Genomic DNA, 13716 nt, shown 5'->3' with positions numbered 1-13716 from the left:
GTGAGGGTTTTTCCGAGCCTCGAAAGGGCGAGAAACAATACAAGCAGTGAGAAAAATGTCTGCTCGTATTTTATTTGGCTATCTTTAAAATATATAACGAAGAACGATGAAACGGGAAATGGGAAACGGGGAATGGTAAATCTTTAAAACGAGGGATCTTTTAAATGGAGAATCTGTAAAATGACGAATCTTCAAAAGAGGATATCATTTAAATTGGGCGATGTACATGTTTACTTTCCGCTCTGATTGGTCGCGGATTGCAATTGCGTTAGATCTCGCTCTAATCACCTCGCTCGAGGTGATTTTAGCAGGGGGCGCTAAGGTCCTCCACAGACTATGGATTTAGTTGTCGACAACCATTTGTGATCGACCACTAACAGTTATCGACAACTGAATAAGTCCGATAAAGGATTCCACACACTGGCGCTCAAATACTGATTTAGCAGCCGATAAGTGGGGAGGTTGGGCACCAAGAGCTTACTGCGCATGCTCCGTATCGCCATAACGCCATAGCAACTCTTTCATCGACATCAGTGGACTGCCTCATTGTTGTCGTTTCTAGGTGATTATAAGGGGTCAGTCTTTCAACAATAAGAAGAAACGTACCCCTGTCTACTCGCAAATTGGTGATAAAATCGCCGTCATTCCAGTTTCTATGGCACATTGGCCAAAATTCCCTCAACGAACTTTGCGCTAAAATTGCCGTTCAATCGTTTTGGATAAAATATCCTGCATCAGAACTTGTTGGTGGGCAGAAGCTGCCGCAATAATGACCACGTTAGTGTCGTTTCCACCTCCAAGAACGGGATGTAGAGAAGGAAGGTAAAGAAGAATGTTTTCTTAACCAAGTATTTTACTTCTGCAATCCTCCATGTTTTAAGCCGGCGGGGAAAGCCGCTAACACAATAGCGCGGAGATCTAAAAGTAGTCGACAACTAAAACAAAAGTTTTCACACACTAGAAAAACGCTAAAAAATGAGACCGTCGACAACTATTAGTTGTCGACAACTAATAATTTGCAGTTTAGTTGTCGACAACTTGCGCCACAGACTACGTTTTTGAGTTGTCGATAACTTTTAGTTGTCGATCACAAATAGTTGTCGACAACTAAATCACTAGTCTGTGGAGGGCCTAAATTTCTCAAAGGCTACCCTACGTTTTGTCAATGTTTCCGAGGAAGTGATTTACACGATGATTGACGCTGATTGAATTAACTAAACCTGTTTAAACTGCCTGTTTTTCTTGACAATTTGGTTATATCAACTCAGTTGAAATTGTAAATTGGCCACCGTAACGAATAAAAAAGCTGACGTTTCGAGCGTTAGCCCTTCGTCAGAGCGAATGGAGGAATTGTGGGTTGTATGTGGGTTTAAATATAGAGGCGAAGGTAGCCATTGCTGGGAACATGGCAACGAGAAAGACACGAATAATTTAGTGAAATGAAAAGCGTTCGTTGATACCTTTGGGATTAAGAGTGCCGATTTGAAAGATTAACTTTTGTTCAAGAGTTTTGCGGCTTTCCGTGTTGCCTAAATGTAAGGAAAGACCGAATATTGCCATATGTTGTTTAGAATGATTAGGTAAATCAAAGCGTCTAGCGACTGGTTTGGATGCGTTCTTGTCATTCCTTTCTACGTCACGAATGTGTTCTCGGAATCGGTCAGCTAGTCGTCTTCCTGTTTCACCGATGTATAGCTTTTTGCAATGAGTGCAAGTTATGCAATAGATTACGTTGGCGGAGGTGCACGTGAAGTGATCGGTGATCTTAATGGATCGCTCGGGTCCCGATATTTTCTGAGCGTTGTGAATAAAGGAACAAGTTTTGCATCGTGCGCGAGCGCATTTAAAAGTGCCGGGTTGTTCATTAGTTTGGGATGAACTTCTGACCAAAAAACTGCCTATGTTTTTGTCGCGTTTGAATGAAATAAGTGGAGGTTGCGAAAAGATAGTGCCGGTCTCTGGATCGTTTTGAAGTAATTTGAAGTTTTTAAGAATAATGGATTTAACTGTGTGTTTGTGTGGGTGAAACGTGAGAGTGAATGGAATGCGGTCGGAACTTTTCTTCTTTGACGTTTGTATTGCTCACTGTCGATCAATAAGTTGGGCGCGGTGGTGACCCGCTTGAACGACAGAAACAAGGTAACCACGTTTTTCGAAAAACTGGCACATTTACTCTGATTTGTGGGAAAAATAAGAGTCATCACTACATAAACGACGAAGTCTTAGAACCTGAGAAAAGGGAATGGAATTCTTAACATGAGATGGATGCGAAGATGAATACAACAAGTAACTATGCGAGTCTCTAGGTTTGTAATACACACTAGTGGATAAATCGTTGCCTTCAGTTGAAACTTTTATATCTAAAAAGGATAAAGAATTGTCGGAAATTTCCTAGGCATATTTCAGAGCCGGGTGAAAAGAATTGACTGCGGCTATGAATTGAGTAAGCTCCTCTCTGGTAGAGGAGGTAGCGCCGATACAGTCGTCGATGTAGCGACCGTAGAGTTCTAGTTTGGGGCCAATGTATTGGCTAAAAAAATTGATGTTCAACATAACCTACCAAAAGATTGGCATAGCTGGGTCCCATTTTCGTACCCATGGCTACGCCGTTGGTTTTTTTGAAAAAGTTGTCCCCGAATGAAAAACAATTAAGTGTCAGCTAAGCGAAGTAGGGTTTCAGATTTAGGTTCTTAGTACGAGTAATCAACACAATTCTGAAAAAGTAGGCGTTATGCTCTCTCCATTCACAGAATTTGCAACGGAAATGCACGTGAGCAATTATTACATAATAATGAATAATAATACTTTTTGGTGGTTTTTGCGGAGGTAGGAACACCCTCGGACCCGGAGAAAAACTCTCGGAGCAAGGAGGAGAGCCAAGAACGAACTCAATCCACTTGTGACGCCAGGTTCGGGAATCGAACCCAGGCCACAGCGGTGGGAGGCGAGTGCTCTCACCACTGCGGCATCCCTGCTCCACCACTAAAACAAATATTCGTCCCAGACTTAGTGAGCATCGTTGAATAATTCCCTCGACATCATCTCGGGATTATTCAACAATATTCACTTTGCCTTCGGTGAGTTATTATCAATTAGTGTAATTGCTCCAGTGATCATAGAGGTGCGTCGAGGATTGCGTCATTTCTTGGTATAATGACTAGCAGGGGCGCTAAATTTTCAGCCCTATCGACCGTTTTTTTACCTTTGAGATCAGATTTACAAATTGAAAAGAAAAGAAAAAAACCTTGGATAACAGACTGGCTGAATTAAACTTCTGGATTATGTCCGTTAAGATAGTTGAATTGAGGCCGGGATCCTATCGTCAGTCTTCGATCGACCTCGGTGGTTATGTTGGTCATTATTGATATTCATGGCGGTCCAAGAAAAATTAAAAACGATTTTTTCTTCTGCTTTAAAAAAACAGTCAACGGTTTTAAGATGCCCCAGATCTCGCTACTTTATTTCAGCCGGTGGTGACGAACAGTTCTGAATCCCCGACCCAAAGAGTTTTAAGATGGCAGAACCAGTCTCCATGTTTCCAAATATTTCACATCAAACCCATTCGCTATTATTTTCCCTTTACTAACATTTTTAGTTATCAAATGGAATGCCTTATTGATAACCTGTTTCTGAATCCCTTTCGGCCAGATCACACCTTAGAAATACAGCGATTTCATGTATATAAAGTAATGAACCTCACATGGGATCACTTTGTCTTTAGCGAAGATGTTCTCCAAAGAGTAAGACATGGAAGGCTCTGAAATAATGCTAGTGTAAGGAACCACCTCTGCCGTTTCACCAAAATGGATGACATCAGACCAAGAAAGGCGTTACTTTTGAGTGAACTAAAAGTAGCATGCCGCGAGCTCTTGACTTTGGTTGTGTTTTTGATCGTGGAAGCGGGCCATGTGCGCCGCATAAGCCAATGTTCGAATCATATGATGAATTGATAAATGCGTGCATACATAATTATATAATGGTAATTGACTAAGTGAAGTGCGATTTGATATGGAATCTTAAGCGTAATTTTAAAATCTAGCAAGCCCACAGTGCAAGTTTGAATTGAAATCGTAATTAGTATGATTTCAGACTTCTTTTTGCCCGACACGAAGTTCAATTATCATTTTAAAACACCCATTTTGGAACGAAAACTCAGACTAGGTTTACACTAGAGGAGAGTTTTCCGGATTCGTAAATGTTTCCGGATTCATCAATTTTGGAGTATTCGGATTCGTAGGCGTTTACACTGAAAGGATATTCGGATTCCTGACCGTTTACACACAACGACAACTCTGGGAACATTCGAAATGAAATGGTTACCAAGCCCAGTGTTGTTTCGTCGTTCGATCATCAAAGTGAAAATGCCTCCCCCAAAAAAGGCTTGAGTAGATCCAGATGCCACAGAAAAAGGCTAGAGTAGATCCAGATGCCAAGTAGTCTACGTCGTCGCCGATTAAGTGTGGCTGACGTTAAACTTCCTTGCAATAATAATTTTCGTTTCTTCAGAAATACTGCGGTACACATGATAAAATTTATCGCCTGAACCTGCAACAAGATTAGGCAACCGGAGACCGCCAGCAATGTTAGCACCAGATCCATTTTGGTTTCACCGCAAATTCAAAAGATTGCAGGTGGAAATAATATCCGGATTCGAGAAAAAAAGCGGTTACACGACAAAACTTTCCGGATTCAAAAGTTATCGGATTCAAAGTTCCCACTTTAAATTCCGGATTCAAAATCTCCGGAGACACGACCAAACCGGGAAGTTTTTATTTCGGATTCGTCCACTTTCGTGTAAACGGCAGAATGAATCCGGTACTAAAACGTTTCGGATACATCACGAATCCGGAACAATTTCCTCTAGTGTAAACCTAGTCTCAGTCGTGTAGTGTATAGGATGCCAACGAGCATGTGATATGCACGAGGTAATGTGATGCGTGATGTGTGATGTAATACCCTCTAGACCTGCATATATACAGTAAGTGTTTAATTATTTAATCAGTTCTCTCAGGTACGTGAATAAAACCGATTCCATTTTAACCGTTGTGTACTACAAGTCGCTCATCTACAGGATTTTTAAGTCTGCTCAGATATTTCATTAATCCAGTACCAATCTGGTTTATAAAGAGTTGCAATATTGTGTTCCACTTTCCTGAAAACTAATTACTTTAAACTTTATACAATGAAAACTTGTCAAATACTTGTGAACAAATGTCTTGGTTGGCATGATACGGCGCGCGTTTCATCTACGTCAGGGACTCGCAGATACTTTTCGTAAATTTCAATCGAACTCGTCGAGCATCGCGCCCAAAGTCCTGTTCTTGAAGTCAAGATATGTTAGCCGTCTGGCCCTCTATCGCGAAGAATTTTCGATTGCACGTTCACGAGTTACAATATACAGAATGAAAAATTGTAGACTAGTCTTAAAATCTGATTGGTTGTTATATTTTAGTAAGCTTTCTCATTGGTTTGGAAAAAGATGCGATTTCAAGCAATAAATAGTGTGATTTGTGTATAAATCGAACCCCTAAGAACAAATCAGATCGCAAAGATCACCATTGAATTCAAAATGGATGTAACAAAATGTATAGCGGGACCTCTTGCTGAAAATTTGGAAATGATAAAACAAATTGAAAAAAAAAAAATTAGCGAAATTGTCATCTAAATATATCTAGATTTGGATTATGCACAAACTCTGACATGGAGTCAAAAATGCATATGTTTTCAGGCTTGTTCATCCAGTGCCATGGTAATCAGCTGTAAACAAAAGCTTTTACCTCAAATCTCTGAGCCGGTCTTGAAAATTGAAATGTGAACCGCTAATCCCCCAAAGCGTGTGCAAGCCTTATGCACGCAGTAATTTCAACCCATTCTTAAATCCATCAGTGAAATTTGCTGATCTAATTAAGATGTCAGCGCTAGTCCGTAAAGGACTGTCAGATTTTTAACCAATTCTCATCTATCAGCTGAGCCCCCACGCGGAAACTAAGCATGCGAAAGCTTTATACGCTTGTCAGCGGACTTACCACAACATGGACAGGCGTGTAAGGAAGTAATAGGGACGTGATGTATGGAGGGGTAAATTTTTGGGTCGTGACGACAACTCAGAAATGGCTGAGTTAAAAAATGAACTTTGTTTTGCATTCAGGCTTCACGAACAAAATAACATTTTTAGGCTGTGGAATGAACTACGGAATGAGGGGGTTATAAAAACTTCCCCATTTTTCCAAAGCAAGAGAAGGAAAGACAAACGCCGAGCCTCGGTAATTGGATTCTCAAATATTGATTAATTAATGCACAAAAATGGTGACATTCCAGGCAAAAGGGAAACTATATGCTTTTAATTGGGAGAAGAAGTTATATATAAAAAGAGGGAAAGAGGAAAAGAAAAAGAAGAAAGAAAAACAGAACAAAACAAAAAAAAAAGAAAAAGCACTTGCCGCTACAAGGTATCAATCCTTGGACCTCTCGCTTGAGAAGAAAAGCTCTATTTGTTGTGGCAAGTAGGGTATTCTGGGAGTGGGCCATACAGATAAAGCGTAACCTTCCATAAACAAACTATTTTAAAATATAAAGTCAGTCTGGTAGCCGCGACATCTCGCAGCTTTCATAATTCACTTTTCGAGTTCAGTGGCTCACAGCCACTTCCCATCCGTGTGTCAGTTCATAGTTTATGCATTTCGTTCAAAGCAAGATAGACCATGTGTCAAAGTTTTAAGGGAAAAAATGTGAGGTATGAAGGAAGGTATGCTAAAGAGGTGTCAAGGAGTTTAATCTGTTCAAAAAACGAGCAATGAAACCAAGCAACGTTACGAGAGGAAAAACCGTGACCGGCACAATCGTCGAGATTTAAAGGAGGAAGTGATAGATAGTTTCTTTCGAATTATCGTGCAGGTGATTTTGATTTATCGGGGAGGTCGCTGAAAAGAAACAAAACTTGGCAATCTATGCTTTACTGGAGTTGTTAATCCAATGCCAGGATGGCAAAGGAGTTTTCCTGGACGTTATTTCCTAAACCTTCGGCGGGTGCCAAACAGCTTTGGTGAAGGCGAGCTTCTGGGTTAGGTACATGGAAGGACTCTGATCATCATGGGTACTCAAAGGCTCATAGTACAGTTTAGAGGACTGGGACCTACCAACATAATGACAATCTACTAAACACTGACCAAGAATGAGACCTGGAAAAGATTTGAGGCGAACTTGTTATACACGAAGCTGGAGTTTTCGGCAAATAGGGCCTAGCACTGAAGAATGAAAGGAAGGAAACGGCAAAGTTGACCAAGAAAAGACGTAAAATATATGGAAATCAGCCATGTTTTTTCAAAAAAAGTGTTTTTTTTGAAAAACTAACCTGGAGCTGCGACATGTATTGTGGCGCTTTTACAGTTATTTGCATTTTCTGAAACATGCCTTTTTGTGCTTTTTCAATTGCCCTCTTAAATATCTCAAGTTGTATTTGTGCAATCATCACTACATTTTTCACAGATATTTTTCACTTGACATACCTTCTTTCTGTGGATTGAAATACCATTCCACTAAAATAAAAAATGGAGTTTCGACGAGTCAAAATTTTCTAGAAATGGCAGACACGCAGCAAGACGCAGAGGACATACTACTGCGGCCGGTTGACGCACGGCCGTCGCCTGGGTTCCCATACGGGACATCTAAGTTTTCAAGCATGGGCAGTGGCGGCATCTTCGAAGGCCACTGAGTTAAAACCTCTCTCTGTTGTTCAGTTTTTCTCGATTTTTTGTCATAATGTTGCGTTAAACACTGAAACATTTACTGTGAGTTTTCTCGAAGCCTTCGTAAAGGATTTTAGACTAGAGGTTGTTATTTTTCATGGTTAGTTACCTTTCGCGGCAACACGTACCTTGACCAACCTTATGGATAATACAGGATGCAGAATTAAAGAACTCCCAAATGCCATGAATGACGTAAAAGATTTGAAGAAACGTGTCATGGAAAGCCGAGCAAGCTCGAAGTGATGATGATGGAATGCTTAACGTTGCAGTGGCGACACCAAAAGTTGAAACCTTAATTACTTTACGTAATTTATTCTTTAGTTTACAGGCATGCAAATTAATTTGTCAAATGTACCTACGGAACTTGGAAAACGTCTATTGTAACTTATAATGATATTAAAAGGCCTAAATTTAAATTTATCATGTAACACTGTTCAACTTATTAGCCGATTTATTTCTGGGTTGGTTTTTCACTATTTTTAGTCAAACGTTACCAAGTTCTTGTTCAAATTTGCAGTAGTCTTGGACTGATCTGCAGAGGCCTCTCTTCTGTGTCAAGCACATGTTCTCCACCTGGAAGGTGCATGACAACATTAATATTTAGATTATATCACAGGAATAGATCAACCAACGACAAGAAAGGAATTAGGTATCTCTTGAAAACGGTGGAAACTTAAAACAGGGAAAAACCGCTGGTCTGAAAACAAGGTCAGTAGGAAGCGTGGGAAAAGAAGCACCCAGTAGAAAGCGCGGGAGAAGAAGTACTCTACACGAAGCACTGGAAAACAAGCAATCGATGACGGAAGAATCACTTTGAACTAGGCGCAGGAATTAAGTCCCTCAATGCGAAGCGCGGGTAAGGAAGCATTTCACACCAGGTGGGAAAAGAAGCAGTGTGTACCAGGAGCGGGAAGCTAGCAATTTATGCCAAGCGCGAGAAAGCACTTTGCACTAAGCGCGAGAAAGCACTTTGCACTAAGCGCGGGAATAGCACTTTGCACTAAGCGCGGGAAAAGAAGCATTCTGCGCACCGGGCACGGGAAGAAATGTATTCTATACCAAGCGCGGGAAATCTTGCAATACTTGCAATGCGCAGGACAACAAAGCGATAGGTGCCAAGTGCCAAAAAAATTGCGTTATGAAAATTCCAAATCTACACAAACCAAATTGATGAATGATATAAGATTTTCATCAACAACAAACGATAAACCAGGTCAAAGTGAACCAACCTTTCTAAGTTGACGCTTTGAGCTGCCATCTTTCGCCGATGGACAATTATATGGAGGATGAAAATAACAACTTGGAGTACCTCCGGTAAATCCTGAAATGGTTTTTTCCACGAAGACCGAGTTAAGTAGCATTATAACGACTGCCACTTGGATTAGGCTGGGAAAGCAGGTTTTTGGCATTCTGCTTCTAAGTATCCGCACTGGCAGTTTGGCACGCCTCTCTAGAATAGGTCAATGAGTTTTGGTTCAGTGAACGAGTGGAGTGTTCGTTTTATACAATTTGTGCACAACACGAGATCTGCCTCAGTGACGCATAAGCGTCGAGTTGGTTAAATCGCTTGCAGAGCGGTGTGACACTTTTCATTTACATGTACGCACGTTGTATGAGGTCTTACGGTTTCACCTCCTACTACCTTACTCGATTCAGACAAAATTTATGTATTTTTCGTTTTTGAAGCACAGCTTGTGATGTAGACTACTCTTTTGAATAAAAACAGTAAAGAACCGCTAGGATAAAAGCTAAGAGCCCCCAACACCTCATCCTGGCATTAAACAATGGTCATACGCTCAACCTACATATTCAGTCGATTAGGGTGTTAATCAAAGGAAAAATGAACTGGTGCGAAACATCTCTTCAGACGATTTGTTTTCGGCGGAAATGAAGTTCTGTTTTTAAGCGTCGTTGGGAAGAGTAGATACAAAAACAAATCGATGCAGTAACTATTTTTTTTTATTTTTTTTTTCGAGTAAACACAGATTAATTCCAGAGAGGATTTTACCAAAAATATAAGTGAAAATGATAATTTTAAAAACATTAAATAAAATAAAACTGCGACATTTGATAAATTTTGTTAAAAAAAAAAAAAATCGCTGACACAGCAGTATTCCTCAACAAATTTAAAAAATAGATATATATATATCAAATAATATCAGTATGGTAGAGAAAGAAGAGCGCCAAAAATTGCTCCTTTGCAGGTTGTGAAATATTAGACTGTCCCATATTTATGGAATCTTTTCTTTCGGCATCATAGTAGTTTAAGGAATATGTTTTCCCAACCGGATATATGTTTCCTTTACAATGCATAACGCAGCAGTGAACACTTAGGATTCAAAAACAAATTTAAAAGTATGGTGTACCCAAAGTGACTGTTTTTTTTTTTTCAGCGTGGATCAATGAAGTGGAAGATTCTCTTCTGAACTAATGAGAGAAATTGAAGCAACGCCAAATGTTCATATTTTGTTTTTCTGGTGAAGCGCTCCTAGGTCCGATTTCCTTCTCTTCCATCATTTATAAATCGTATATTTCCTTAGCAAATGCTACCTACATTAAGATAAATTTTAGTGTCGTGGTGTTAAGAGGAAATCGAAGTGGTTTCTTCATTTACGCGCTAACAATTCCAAAAAAATAGCCGGCTTCGTTTTGACGACAAAATTGCCAGTGCAAAACTCATATACGTAGTAACACACGTTTGTTTTGACTAAATTTTGAGATTTAATAGGTTTTAATCATTCTATCCCATTTCCAACGTTGGAGATTTTAAACTGTAAAGCCGTTTATCATACCGGGTGTTCTCTGAGAATTTTACTTTGCCTCGGGGAAAATTCTCAACAAAAATTTTTTGAAAGATTTCAGGGAAAAGGTAAATTTCCAGTAAACATAAAACCGCTTATGTTGTCTTGGGTCTCTTCATCATGAAAGACGGAGAGATTTTCTTTTACGCGATGTCGATGTTAATCACGTATATTTCTTAGTGAAACTGACAGATTCTTGACTAACATATTTCCCTCTGTTATGCAACTTCAGGTTGGTTCGTGAATGAAACAATGTATTTTTTTCTCCTATTTTCACCGTTTTCCAGCATTCTAAATTCTTGGAACATCTCAAGGACATGGAAGGTGCTGGATTGCCGGGCAGGATATAGTTTGATGAAATTAGGAGAAAGGCCGATTTTGGGTTTCCAAGAACATAAATCATTTTTGTTATGCAACCCAAAGGAACTATCAATTCATGTACATTGTAGATACGTGACTTGCATATATAGAATAAATCTATGGGCGGAGGGAAAGCATAGACGGAAGAATATGGAGGACTCTTTTGTGAAATTGTTATAACTGGAGCCTTTCTCAGCGAAATTCTACAATGTTGGGGAAAAGTCAGAGAAAAACCAGAAAATTTCAAAAACCTATGACCGCGGCAACGGTATGTTACATGTAACGAATATTTCACTCTCAGTTGCTTTTTCTAGCTATTTCTCCGTTTTCGATGGGAAAACGTCGATGAAGAATAGAATTAACATCATTGACAAAGCCGTTTCAAATTACACATCACTGTACACTAGGCTCTGTGTAAAGCCTCTCATGATAAACAAAATTTAATTCCATATGCCCTCAAAATAACAGCATCTGGAGCTATACTACTTAATGTGTTCCAAATTGTAGCTACAGACGGAGTATAAAATATAGTACAAATTTGAATTCTCTGGTCACATTTTCAACGCTGTCGGTCAAGAAGATTGACGATTCTTTCCCTAATATGCCAACGCTGAAGAAGTTTCTTTTTCTCCCAACACCGTACCATATCACTTTTTCTCCGTAAGTACCACCTCTGAAAAATGACAATTCTGGGATCAACTTTTTCTTAAAGCTGCAAGCCAGTCGGCGACACATTTTCTGCCTTAAAAAGGCCTTGATAAATACCCTCATTTTTTTGGATAGGTACAGGCCATCGACCGGTTGAAAAAGAAAAGAAAAATAAATTCCCTATACAAATGAAGCTTTTTGGACGTTTAATCAACGTTTATTCAAAACGAGTAGTAACATTCATTTTCGAATCAAACCGAGTCATTTTTGTGTTAAAGTTCAGCTGAGAAATGGATGTTTCGGATTTCTAGAAATCCGTTATTATTTTTATTCAGGACAAAGAAAGACTTAGCTTGCCTGTTTAAAGGGAAAGTACAGTCTTAAAAAAGTTTACCTATATCAAAACTTCGTTACTTGCATTGTCCTAACTGGCTATTCATTTGTGCTAAAAGTAAATAAATAAATAAATAAATAAATAAATGATTTAGCAATGGACATCCACTGTGTGGTTATTCTTGTCCACTGTTCCCGATCGAGTTGGAAATTAAAATGTTGGTTTTTGTGGAGGGAGGAAAACCGGAGAACCCGGAGAAAAACCCTCGGAGAAAAACCCTCGGAGCAAGGACGAGAACCAACAACAAACTCAACCCACATGAGACGCCAGGTCCGGGAATCGAACCCGGGCCACAGTGGTGGGAGGCGAGTGCTCTCACCACTGCGCCATCCCTGCTCCCCAGTGTTTTAGTTGCGAACAATTACGTTCCAAATATCGGCATTTTCAAATTGAAAACCGCCATCTCTGTTAAGACGTGAGAGCCTAATAGTCAAGTATGCTTATTAACTCCTTGCCGAGATAGATGTAAACAAGGAAAACAGCGGCGAGGGGGCGCGACTGATTAAGTTTTCGACTTGGATTTTAATGCAACCGAGAGGGTGTAATACGTCTATTTATGTTTCAAACGAAACATGGCTCATCAGGCGGAGGATGCCGCTGTTGAGGAGAAAGAGAGAAAAAAGTCAGGAAAATGAGTTTCAAGAAGAAACGTCGATCAGGTCAGTCGCTCACGTCTTGGAAATGGCGACTGATTCTCTTGCGGAAGCTGTCAAGGGAAGCCTACGGAAAAAAAGAGTGCCTGCTCCCAAGAACTAATTTACTAGGACACCGACTCAATTTGGAAAACAAAGTTTTTTTCTCTCCAAAACATCTTAGCCCGGAAGTGATAGTTATTTTACTAAAAAGACCGCAGTGCCCGCTACGGATTCATTTCACATTGCAAACTCGGAATAAAACGAAATATTTTTGCAGTTTCAGGAAACCAGCTTCGGTGTATAACCGAACACGAGTCATTTGGACCTAAGAACAGCCTCAGTTGGCAGGCAACAACTTAAACATGATAGTTTTAAAGATCATTCTTCGTAAGGCGTAAACATTGACAAAGTTGATTAGGAACATTCAGTTTCCAAATCTAATGCAGACAAAAGGAAGAACTTAATTATTAAGAGTATAATTTTGTTTGTTTCAGCTTTTACTTCTAAGTTACAATTGGTGTTTTTATCTTTATTGCTTAGAATTAGCCTCACCGCAATATTTTTCTTTCGCGTTTTGAGAGAAGCAAAGCTTCGTTATTTGCGACCTGCGCCAGAAAATCGCCTCTGTCATACAGTGTTTACATTAGAAATTACCTCGATGTAAATGAAACTAAAAGGAAACTTCCGATTCCTTTTGAAAGCATCAGCACTGCATATTTACGTTAAGTAGTTGGTTGGAAGACAAAATATTGTTACATAATTTTTATTGTGTCCAATCGATATGATATAGTAAAATATGGGCGCCTGCTTAACGAAGGATAATTTGTAATTGTTGCAAACCTATCTGTCTGGGTAATTTGCTGGCAAAGTAATGAATGCCCTTTAGTGTTTTTTTTTTTGTAAGAGTATGCGACTGGCGGGGTTAAGAAAATTTACTTGATGACTCATAACTGACATAGGAAAAACAAGATATATTTCTTCAATACTCGGAAAAATCGGCTTTGGTCAAGGATGGTGACCGAGAATTTAATTTACCACACGTGGTGTATGACCATCTCGAGCTTCAATTCAAGTATTTGCTCCAAACAAATGGTTTAAAAAGATGTATAGGATAAATAATTGAAGTATGCGTT

At 39.5% G+C, this 13716-nt stretch overlaps 1 long non-coding RNA gene across 1 annotated transcript; it reads right to left on the bottom strand.

Annotated features, from left to right (window-relative positions):
• Positions 1–8041: 8041 nt before the first annotated feature.
• Positions 8042–12432, bottom strand: LOC111330471 (uncharacterized). Its single transcript, XR_002694795.2, has 2 exons — positions 8975–12432; positions 8042–8318 (listed from the first exon to the last, which is right to left on the bottom strand). It is a non-coding gene; the product is annotated as an uncharacterized LOC111330471 (long non-coding RNA).
• Positions 12433–13716: the final 1284 nt, after the last annotated feature.

This window comes from Stylophora pistillata, chromosome 11, assembly GCF_964205215.1.
Source record: "Stylophora pistillata chromosome 11, jaStyPist1.2, whole genome shotgun sequence".
Classification (NCBI taxonomy): domain Eukaryota; kingdom Metazoa; phylum Cnidaria; class Anthozoa; order Scleractinia; family Pocilloporidae; genus Stylophora; species Stylophora pistillata.
This window is presented reverse-complemented; position numbering and strand designations above follow the sequence as displayed.